The sequence below is a fragment of the Coptis chinensis genome, chromosome 2 (genome assembly GCF_015680905.1).
Source record: "Coptis chinensis isolate HL-2020 chromosome 2, ASM1568090v1, whole genome shotgun sequence".
Taxonomy (NCBI): Eukaryota; Viridiplantae; Streptophyta; class Magnoliopsida; order Ranunculales; family Ranunculaceae; genus Coptis; species Coptis chinensis.
The window spans coordinates 85,295,552-85,307,727 of record NC_141457.1 but is presented as its reverse complement, the minus strand read 5'-3'; the positions used below and the strand labels follow the sequence as shown (position 1 = coordinate 85,307,727).

The window sequence follows — 12,176 nt, the reverse complement described above, 5'->3', positions numbered from 1 at the left end:
TCTAGTTTGTTGCGCATCAGAGATCCTGCTAGGTCGGAGTCTTCTAGGAGAGCGTTAGTGAATGCTGAAGTTGCAAAACTGTCCTTTAGGCCTGGCTCCATTGAGAGGAGTTCCTTCTTGAAACGTCCTAGGAAGACGTGGATCGTTTCGCCATGAGCTTGCTTGAGCTAAAACAAAGAGTCCAGGTTGGCTTGCTTCTTTCTGTTATAGACGGACTCTGCTGCGAACGTCTCAGCTAGCTTGTCGAAGTTGCTAATTGAATCAGGAGTTAGTGTGTAGAACCATTCTAAAGCTCCGTCCTTCAGCCTGGCTGGGAAGAGCTTGCACTTTAGGTAGTCGTACTCCGGAGCGCTGTAGAGTGTGAGAGTTTGGCTGAAACGAGCTACGTCTTTGGGACACGAAGCTACCGGATTATGGCAATGTAACTTTGGTTGGATGAACTCTGAGGGTGGCTGCTTGTCCTTGATTTCAGTAGTGAATGGTGATGCCTTATACGTCTGGAGTATCTTCTGAGCGATCTGGAGTGTGCTAGCCTTGTCATTCGACTTCTCCAACCTTTGTGCAAAGTTTTCTAGCCTTTGATTGGTGGTGTTAGTGAGGGCTGTGACGGCGTTGTTCTCCACTGTGTCTGGAGCGCCGCTGTTAGTGTTAGAGGTGGTGTGCTCGCGCATCGTCTGGTTCTCTTGTTGAAGTGTTATGAATGACTCCTGTAGCGTCTTCATTTGATCTGCTAATGCTTGTAGCTATGCTTCCATGGTGGCTTGTTGTGACCAACTCCGTGGGCTTGAGAAAATGGTATCTGTGTTTTCTCAAGAGAACGAACCGGCAGACAGCGCCAATGTAGATGTTTGTTAGTTTACTGGACAACGACCTGATGATTTGTGTGATATGGAATGGTTGCACTCTTCTTGGGATAAGAGTTGCCTACGTATCAAGTTTCTTGGTGTAAACTTGAATCAAGCCTTACGTAGTTCATCTCTCTCTACTTATAGATGTTTGAGCTGACTTTCCATATTTGATCCAGGCTGTTATGAAGTGTAGATCCACATTATGTGTTATCCTGATGATCCGCCATTATTCTGATGTTACAAAGTTAATATGTCCTTGATTGTTTGCGTTGACTGAGCTCTAGGATTGCGCTATTTGATTTGCTTCCCTAAATGGATGTAACTTATGCTGGGGACGACCTGGGTGTTGGGTCATTGGCAAGCTGTGATGGATTGGTATGAGCTGATGGGGTACGAGCTGATGTGTGGGCACGTGTACTGTAGTGTAGAATAGAGTGTACTTACAGACAGTTTTAACATTTATTTTTTATTTTTTATTTTTTTAAAAATTTTGTATTTTTTATTTCATAAAGAGTGATGGTTCTTATATACTTTTATAGATTTCTTTACTAGATTGTTCAATTTTGTTAACTAAATGAACAAAAACGCTTTAAGGAATTAAAATCATCACTCTGTATTGGGTTTTCTCCAAAGCCAACCCTATATATTCAACTTCCGTCTATCTCAATTATATTTTGGCATAAAAACTTAGAAGAAAAACGTTTCTAGGACTGTCCACTTTTGATTACCCTCATTACACTAAATTGATTGTAGACATCAGGTCCTATCACTATTAATTTCTCTCACTAGATCTCCAATACCATTTTTAGTTTTTCTCTTGATTGAATGGTTGATTCATGCCTATTGTGCAGTTAGTTTTAATGATACCAACTTGATCGAGTCTTCGAAATAGTTGTTGAAATTGGCATGTTTTTTTTCTCCTGTTCTTCTATTATTGCGTTGTCACTTCAGTATAATTTTTTTTTCCCACAATGTATTTTTTTTACGGGATTTAATTAACTTAGGCAGCTCTTGAACTCAACTTATGTGTAGAGAAAAAGGGTTGTTTGCGAGAAAAAGTTTTTTTTCTTACTTAGTCAAATTTTTTGGGTCGAGCGAAAGAAAAGTTACTGGACTTTTCTCACCAAAATTTTGGCAGGCGCTCACGTGCTCAAACAAGCCTAATGTTCAGCACGCACACGCTCCACCGTATTCACAGAACCCTTCGATCGTTTTCGGTCCATTACGAAACAAAAGTTTTTTTTTCTAAAAACTTAACCTAACCAATACTAGAATAGAGACAGAGATTGTAAGAGTGTATTCTAAGCGAGTGTTTGATTGTTCATTCTTTGTGAGTAAATTGAGAGCTCTTGTAATATATTACTTTGTGCATATAGTAAAGCTTGGAACTCACTAGTGGATGAATGCACATTGTCTAACCACGTTATATCTGTGTCTTGTGGTTTGTTCTCTTTTATGTTAGTCTCTGTACTTTATATGCTTGTTAGTTGATATTGAGAAGTGTTGGGATAGTGTTTGGAGGGTATTGAAATCTTATCTTGAAAAAAGGATTAATCCTTGTATAGGGTTGATCTATTTGGGGTGAATAACATTGTTTCCTCTTTAGTTATTCATAACAATTGATATCGGAGCCAGGTTTGTGACCTAGGATTTTGAGTTTTTGTGAAGAACCATAGTGCTCAAAATTTGTGAAGACAATGTGTTTGATAAAATTCTCAAGTGAAATATTTTTTGGGTTATTGTGTGTGACTTGAAAAATAGCTCCCAAGATGTCAAATGCTAGGTTTGAAGTTGAGAAATTTAATGGGAAAAATAACTTAGGGATTTGGCAAGTCCAAGTAAAGGATATCCTCATCCAACAAGGTTTGCACAAGGCTTTAAAGGGGATTAAATCAAAAGTGGCGAATATAAGTGATGATGATTGGGAAGAGTTCGATCTACAGGCTTGTTCATCAATCCGATTGTGTCTTGCTAATGAGGTCATGTATAATGTGATGGGAGAAAATACCTTTGCCAGTATTTGGCTTAAGCTAGAATCTATGTATATGACCAAGAGCATGACGAACAAGATGTACCTTAAGAAGCGTCTTTATCGGTACATGATGGTGGATGGTTCAACGATGCAAGAGCACGTTAGTGAGTTCCGCCGACGCCTATCGGATTATTTGAATGTTGGTATGAAGATGGATGATGAGGATCAAACGGCATGTTTAATATTCTCTTTGCCCGAAAGCTATGAGCATTTAATGACTACATTTATGAACAGAGAAGATGTTGATCTTGACAAAGTTTAAAGTGTGCTTCTTTCTTATGAGTTGATGAAGAAGACATGAGTTGAGAATAACATTGATGCAAGATAAGGGCTAGTGGCAAGAGGAAGGTTGTATGAAAAGGCCTCTATAAGCAATGAGAGGTTTAGGTCCAAGTCAAAGAAGTCGTTAAAACATGTGAAGTGCTACAATTGCGAAGAAAAGGGACATTACGCAAGTAATTGTCCTCACCCAAAGAAAGATAACAAGAACAATGGTAAGAAGAAAGGTAAGGCTAAAGTTGAGGCAAGTTTTGCTTCAATCTCTGAAGTGGAAGATGTAAGTCTTTGTGTGTCCACATCGCAAAACTATATGACGGATTAGTGGATCCTTGATTCAAGGTGTTCCTACCATATGTGCCCGAATAGAAAATGGTTTGCTTCCTATGAGAGCATCGATGGCGGTTCCATTTTGATGGGTAATGACCATGTGTGCAAGACGGTTGGGATTGGAACTATACGGGTCAAGATGCATGATGGTGTTGTGAGGACTCTAAATGATGTGAGACATGTTCCTGAGCTAAAGAAAAATCTTATCTCTTTCGGTACCTTGGATTCCAAAGGCCACAAGTTTGTAGGGGAAGGTGAAGTCCTAAAGATTGTTAGTGACTCTTTAATTATTATGAAGGGTCAAAGACATGGAACCTTGTATACTTTGATGGGTAGTACGGTGAGAGGCGATGTAGCAGTGGCTTCATGTATTGATGATTCTAAGTGCACTAAGATGTGGCATATGCGTTTAGGGCATATGAGTGAACGAGGTTTGTCTGAGTTGTGCAAGCGAGGGTTCTTGAAGGACTTGAAGAAGCCAAGTATGGGGTTCTATGAGCATTGTGTCTATGGGAAGCAGTGCAGAGTCAAGTTCAATTCAAGCAAGCACACGACAATAGGCATCCTTGATTATGTGCATACGGATGTTTGGGGACCCTCCAAAGTGGCTTCAAAAGGAGGTAATTGTTATTATGTCTCATTCATTGATGATCATACTCGCTATGTGTGGGTGTATATGATGAAAACGAAAGATGAAGTGTTTGAAATATTTAAGAAGTGGAAGGCAAGGGTTGAGAATCACACATATAGGAAGGTGAAGACTTTAAAGTCTGATAATGGTACTGAGTATACCTATGGGCCTTTCCAAGAGTTTTGTGCATAATAGGATATTACGAGACACTGGACAGTCAGGGGCACGCCTCAACAGAATGGGATGGCAGAGAGGATGAATAGAACCTTGCTTGAAAGAGTGAGATGTTTGTTGTCTAATGCTAGTATAGGCAAAAAGTATTGGGCAGATGTAGTGTCCATGGCGTGTTACCTATATAATAGGTCACCAGTTCTAGTTATAGATTGCAAGACGCCTTATGAGGTGTGGTCAGGTAACCCAGCTGATTATAGTATTTTGTGAGTGTTTGGATCGACTACTTACTACCATGTGAGGGAAATCAAGCTAGATTCTATAGCTAAAAAGGCAATATTCTTGGGCTTCGCAAATGGGGTAAAGGGATACAGATTATGGTGTCTAGAATACCACAAGTTCCTAGTTAGCAGAGATGTTACCTTTGATGAAACTTCTGTGTTATCTTTCAGTAAGCCGAAAAAAGCTGGGCAGAATGGTGAGTCTATAGAAGTTCAAGCTACTAAGCTTGAGTTGTTTGATGCAGCAGATGACTAGTTGGTTCATGATGAGGTACCAGATCATGGAACCACGCAGCAACAGGAAGAAGAGCATGAGCATCCGCAACTTATAGTGGCTGTCCCTAAGCCAAAGAGACAAATTAAGGAAGTGCACAAGTATGGGCACGATAAGCCGGTGAAACATTATAGTCAGGTGGATTTAGTGGCATATGCACTGAATATTGAAGATGATGAGCCAGATAGCTTCAAGGAAGCTGTTAGAGATGCTCATTATAGAGATTGGTTGGTTGCTATGCATGAAGAGATGAAATCTCTTGATAAAAATCACACATGAGACCTTATTTTATTGCCAAAGGGCAAGAGGACTATCGGTAGTGTCACAGCCCGAATTTCTAAACAATAACAAAGTGAATATTTGAAATATAATTATCTCAAACATCACTAGGTTCACTTGTTTAAAAACCCAGACTATGACGGAGAATACTACACATACAAACCCTAATAGCCATGTCATAAAAGAAACAACTTAAAATAGAATAATCCCAATAATTATCCGAAATCTCTTTATTAAGATAACATCCTTCCAAATAAAACATCAAACAACTCTCCAAATAAAGTTCATCACTACCATGTCCTCATGCCATGAAAAAATAAACTACGTTATTACATTCTTCCAACAAAGAAATCAAACCTAAAAGAAAACTAATGGACCGCTCCAGGCACGAATCCCAATCACACGCCGCGGTTCCACTGCCTTCCACCTATGTTCCCAAGAACACACCCACGTTGCCAAAACAAAGCAAACATGGGTCAGCAAATTGAATTTGCTGGTATGAGTAGACTAAATACATATAATCATTTCATACTTTACTTATTCAACTAACACTTTAAATCTATCATAACCTAATCATTCTCAGCTTGGAAGACAGTTAGTTCCGTCATCTCAACCGGCATAGTTTCTTCCCAAGCAAAACTTTCATTTTATTAACTTCCATTGTATTAACTCATTCTACTAACTCCTTTTAATATCTAAATAATTGAATTACACTTACCGATATCCGCCGCTGTATAAGGGTAGGACCGCGTCCCTGCACAAAATATTATTAAGTCCTACCCTCCTGCAAAGGAAAGTTAGAACTCGTATATATAACATATGTAGATATTCTATATGTATTCAAAGGTAAACCCAAGCACACTCGTATAAACAAATCCATTTCTCTTATCAATTAATCAATTACTTTTCTTATACACCCACCCTTTAGTACCTACTCCACGATTTGCACTCCACACATTTGCCAAATCACATTTTGCGTGCCTCTCTCCACCGAATATCACAATATCATAGCCATCTCGGGCTTTCATACACATATTTCACAGCCTCTTTGGGCACAAAACTCGTGTCATTCATGGCACATTCAATGAATACCTATCCTATCACTAACGGGCCATTCATGGCACATTCAATGAATACCCCGGGTCATTCCTCGCCACATTCAAGGAATACCCAATCCTACATTCCCGCACATTCAAGGAATACAACTAACCCGCAAGAAAATACCTTAGTTCCTCTTTAAAGGCAGTCCACTACAATTTGGTCATTCATGGCACATTCAATGAATACCCTTATATAACACTAACGGGCCATTTATGGCACATTCAATAAATGCCCACCTACATATGACTTAATCGGTCATAAACTCAATTCTAAAACTTGAGGTGGAGAGTTCTAAAAGGGTGCGGTAAGTTTTGTTTACGATTATTGTATTTTATTGTATATATTATTTCGAGAGAACGTAGGAATATCTTGATTCAATTAATTTTGGTTTACGTGTTATTAATTTCATGAATGTATAAGTGTCATAACGCGTTGTATCGCGAAAAGACCTAAAAATCACAAAGCAAGAAATACCGTACATATGTATATTTATAAAGGTCCTAGCCTAAGGTCAAACATCGTTAATAGTCCTAGACTTATCCTATTAGACCGAATCATAATTTCGGAAAAGTCAAATTTTCGGGTCAAATGGTCAAAGTCAACCCCCGGTCAAAGTCAACAAATAACTCGGTCAAAGTCAACAGTCAACTCTGGTCAACCCGGCCTAAACTCCAAAAACCCAAAAGCCCAAATCCTAAGGCCCATAGTCTAATCTAAAAGTCAAATTTTAAAAATCCAAAACAAAGAGATAATAGCCCACGATTTTGGCTACTGTTCATCTCCTTCCTCTCCAATTTCAAACAACCACCACCGACCACCACACAGCCACCACCGGCCATCCATGGCAAAAAGAAACCCCGCGGTTTGGTTCAGGGAGAAAAACCCTAGCTACCCATATCAACAATTCACCATTCTGTTATACTGAAGAAATTCAACCGACGCCATTAAAGCTCTCTTTTCAAGCTTCAATTGTCAAATTTCCAACACCCAATCCACCACCAACAATCCCCCTCAACCCAACAACCTAACCTCACAACAAAATCTAAACAAAACGCATCCAAACAAAACCAACCCAAACAATCAAAAACGCAGGACGGTTTGGTCACCATTGAAGCTCTTCCGGAGCTTCAACAGCACACCCAATCCTCATCCCAACAGCACCCTATTCATCCTCAACAGTCCCTCTCAACCCAACAACAGTTTAACAGTTCCACACATATACAAAGACAACTTAAAAGAGTTCAGAAAACATGGATACAGGACCGACTTCAATGAAAACAAGAAAAGGGCATTTTGGGTGGGTTCAAGGTTTTGACAACCTCCGAACCCACAACTCTCCATCCAGCCAATTCCTGAATACGTAAATCGTCCAATCTGTTCATAGCCAGCAAACTAACGAACAGTATGTAGAAAAAAACAGTATGTAGAATAACATGTTTATCAATTCGACAGAAAAACCACAATCGAAGAATATGCAGAACAAAAATATTGAGGGGAAACCTAGGTTTTTCCTCGTACCCATAAAACTGTAAATCTCAAGGTGAGGTGAAATAGAAATAAAAATATGACTACTCACTGTAAAAATCGAACAGCCCGAACAGCTCCCCGAAATCGAAATCGACCGTCTCGCGAAACTGGACGATCTTTCTGGTTCAAACCTCCTTTTTTTTCTCTCGGTAAAACTCTCCCTTTTTTTTTTTTTTTTCTCTCGTTTTGTTTTTCTCCAAAAAAACTCTACGTGAGAAACCCCTATTTTCTAGTTTTTCAAACCTCTCCGAAAAACCCGGGTTTTAAACCTATCTACTTACTTACGGGCTTTTTTTTCAAAACTACTGGATATCCTATTTCTGTTTTCTATTTACATTATTATTATTATTAATATTTATATTATTATAGAAAAAGCAAATAAAAAGACGGGGTGTTATAGGTAGTAAATGGGTGTTCAGAAAGAAAGAGATCCTGAGTCTGACAGTACTAGGTACAAGGCAAGAGTGGTAGCAAAGGGTTTCTCATAGAAGGAAGGAGTCGACTATAATGAGATATTTTCCCTGGTGGTCAAACATACTTCCATTCGTGTGTTATTGAGTTTAGTTGCTCACTTCGACTTGGAGTTAAAACAACTTGATGTGAAAACTGCTTTCTTGCATGGAGACTTGGAGGAAGAAATCTATATGAGACAACCTGAAGATTTTGTTGTTGTTAAGAAAGAAGATCATGTGTGCAAGTTGAATCGGTCATTGTATGGTTTAAAGCAATCGCCAAGGCAATGGTAAAAGCGCTTTGACACGTTCATGATGCAACATGAGTATACCCGAAGTAAGTATGACTGTTGTGTTTACTTTCGTAGACTTTGTGGTAATGATTTCATCTATCTCTTGCTTTATGTGGATGACATGCTTATTGCTTCCAAAAGCATGGTGGAGAACAAGTTGAAATCTCAACTTAGCTCTGAGTTTGAGATGAAGGACATGGGTAGAGCCAAGAAGATATTGGGCATGGAGATTGACAGAGATAGGGAGAAGCGACGGATAGTTGTATCTCAGAAGAAATACCTTCAGAAAGTAATTTCTTGATTTGGTATGGAGAATGCAAAATCAGTTTCTACTCCTTTAGCTGGGCATTTTAGGCTTTTAGCTAAGTTCTCTCCTAGTTCGGTGGAGGAACAAAAGCATATGGCTCATGTTCCTTATGTTAGTGCAGTGGGCAGTTTGATGTATGCTATGATGTGCACACGCCCAGACATTTCACAGGTAGTCAGTGTTGTAAGCAGGTGTATGGCAAATCCTGGGAAGCAGCATTGGGAGGCAGTGAAATGGGTATTGAGGTACTTGAAGGGTACTTTGGATGTGGGATTAGTTTATGGTGGAGGTACTTGTTATGTCAGTGGTTATATGGATTCAGATTATGCAGGTGATCTAGATAGACGACGATCGACTACTAGTTATGTGTTTATGATGCATGGTGCACCGGTTAGTTGGAGGTCTATGCTACAGGCTACAATTGCTCTATCTACTATAGAGGCAGAGTATATGGCAGTGAAAGAGGCAGTGAAAGAGGTAGTGAAAGAGGCACTACGGCTTCGAGGTCTTCTAGATGATATGGGTATTGAGCAGAACAGTGTTGCTTTGTATTGTGATAGTCAGAGTGTTATTCATTTGGCAAAGAACCAGGTTCATCATGCTCGGACCAAGCATATTGATGTCCGTTATCATTTTGTGCGGGATGTAGTTGAGGATGGTAATGTAACACTTGAGAAAATGAACACCCATGACAATCTTGCTGATATGGTGACGAAGGTTGTCACTGGAGTTAAGTTCCAACACTGTTTGGACTTACTCCAAATCCTACATGTTTGATTAGAGCCCTTTATGGGCATGGCCCTTCGGGGCAGTTGACGACGAGTTTCGAGATATGATTTGAAGACTAGTGCTTCTTGCTGGATGTGTTCGGCTTGGTTTTATGTGTTAAAACCTCATTGAGGTGGAGAATGTAGAGAAAAAGGATTGTTTGCGAGAAAAAAGTTTTTTTTCTTACTTAGTCAAATTTTTTGGGTCTAGCGAAAGGAAAGTTACTGGACTTTTCTCACCAAAATTTTGTTAGGTGAGCACGCGCTCAAACAAGCCTAATGTTCAGCGCACACGCGCTCCACTGTATTCACAGAGCCTTCGACCGTTTTCGGTTCAGTACAAAACAAAAGTTTTTTTTTTTTCTAAAAACTTAATCTAGCCAATACTAGAATAGAGACAGAGATTGTATGAGTGTATTCTAAGTGAGTGTTTGATTGTTCATTCTTTGTGAGTGAACTGAGAGCTCTTGTAATCTGTTACTTTGTGTATCTAGTAAAGCTTGGAACTCACCGGTGGACGCGGTAGGCACATTGTCTAACTACGTTATATCCGTATCTTGTGGTTTGTTCTCTTTTACATTAGTCTCTTTACTTTATATGCTTGTTAGTTGATATGGAGAAGTGTTGGGATAATGTTTGAAGGGTGTTGAAGTCTTGTCTTGAAAGAATGATTAATCCTTGTGTAAAGTTGATCTATTTGGGGTGAATAACATTGTTTCCGCTTTAGTTATTCACAACATTATGTTATTCTGCAATCCTTTATTCTAATTTTACTTGACCAATTCTGAAGCCCTCTGATTGTTGAACAAGTGAGATACATTAAATGACAATGATAACAAAAATAGTGACGAACCTGACTATTTCAGAAACACTTCCCCTAATGAGTTATTTTTATTAGGTGCAATTCTCATGTAAAGTTAGGGTGGGCTTGGCATACTCAAATTTTATAGCTTTTTACATGATGCATGTGCACACAGTTCACCCAATTTTAACTTCCTAAAATCGAAACATTGTTAATAGGAAATGCTATCCAAAACCAAAATGGTGACAATGTAACATGCTTCGAAGACATGATATATATAGAGTTACTTTCCAGAATCATAAAAGGAACCTGTAAAATATATATGTTACACTTCTAAAATTGCTATCAAGATGAAATGCAATAAACTCGATCTTATGAAAAAACCACGACTTATCTTCATCTAATTAATGGTTGTTAGCACATTCAAAAGATCATCTTAGGTATATAAAGCACGTGTGTGGTATCAATCCCACCATATGAATCGTTTATGCATCCTACTTTATGGTGTTTATTACTTAACGTACTTCTTGCATTCATATGTAGCAAACGAAAACTATTCTTTTCAAGAAAACTTCAATTTTCTTCTCCTTTACATCATTGAATGTATTCACTATATTTTTTATTTGATTTTTTATGCAAACTATTTTAGAAATAAAACTGTCAATACTTTTCATTATTATTTGAACTATGGGGAAGATTTTTTAAAATTGCAGACGGAAACAAAAAAGCAAAAGTACATGGCAAAGTATATCTATATAAACATTAGATTCAACTAGAGTATTGTACATACGACCTCCACAAAATGGAAAAGTTGTCATAAGGAACACACAAAATGCTAAGCTTGAGATATTGGAGCTTGTTAGAAAAATGGGTTGCAATTGAAAACATAGGACTTGGAATTGTGCAAATCCATTGAGAAATGAATGATAAATTTGTCTCCCAAATTATCCCACTTGAGATAAAATAGTTGAGAAATGAGTGTGAAAATAAAACACTTAGTCTCACATGGGAAGAACACCAAAGAGTTGTTGAGTTTATAAGGCCTAATTGTGGCTACTTGGGTTGGGCCCCAAGGGTACTACTAATTTTCCGTGGAGATGGGATGCAATCAAACTCAACAAGAAACACACGCACGCCGCCTCCCGTCCGTCCGAGCGGCTAGGCTGGGCTTGGGCTTGGGCATGGCTTGGACTTGGGCATGGCTAGCTGGGCAACCAATTTATTAACAAGGTCCAATCCGTTTGGGCCCCTAAGGTTTAATAGTTTCGCTTGAAACAATAAAGAGATAAAAACCTTTTCGAAATGGTGCGATGGTTCGAAATGTTGTATTATGCCAAAAAGGTGCGATCTTTCGAAATATACATCGGTCCAAAATGTTGTGATATGCCGAAAAGGTGTGTCCTTTCGAAAAGTGTGACTGTTCAAACAATCACTGTGTTGTTTCGAAAATGCACCACTCTCCTATAAATATTAGACGTTTTCGCATGAAGAGACATCCCTTTATGCATCTCTTTTGTTCTTAGTCAAACATAATGTTGAATTCGCTAATTCTGTGGAATTGAAGTGTTAGTTTTCTATAGAAAGACAAATCTGTTATATCTTGGGAGATAATTTCCCATCTAACCTTGAAACACCATGAGGGGGAAAATCTATCTTAAAGATATAATGAAACTTCACTAGGCTCGGATTGAGATTTTTGTATTTGGTACATAAGAGAGAAATATTTGTACTATTGTGGTAATTGGTAAAGTGTAAATATAATTGGGTTGTGGTTCCTAACAAAAGTTATAGAGAAGGTGAATAAT

The 12,176-nt window shown here is 38.6% G+C and overlaps 1 long non-coding RNA gene across 1 annotated transcript in view; it reads right to left on the bottom strand.

Moving 5' to 3' along the window:
* Window positions 1-5,337: 5,337 nt before the first annotated feature.
* Window positions 5,338-12,176, bottom strand: part of LOC147518486 (uncharacterized) — a 38,159-nt gene continuing 31,320 nt past the window's right edge. The window contains exon 2 of the long non-coding RNA XR_015214068.1: window positions 5,338-5,549. This is a non-coding gene — a long non-coding RNA (uncharacterized LOC147518486). The remainder of the gene's footprint in view (window positions 5,550-12,176) is intronic.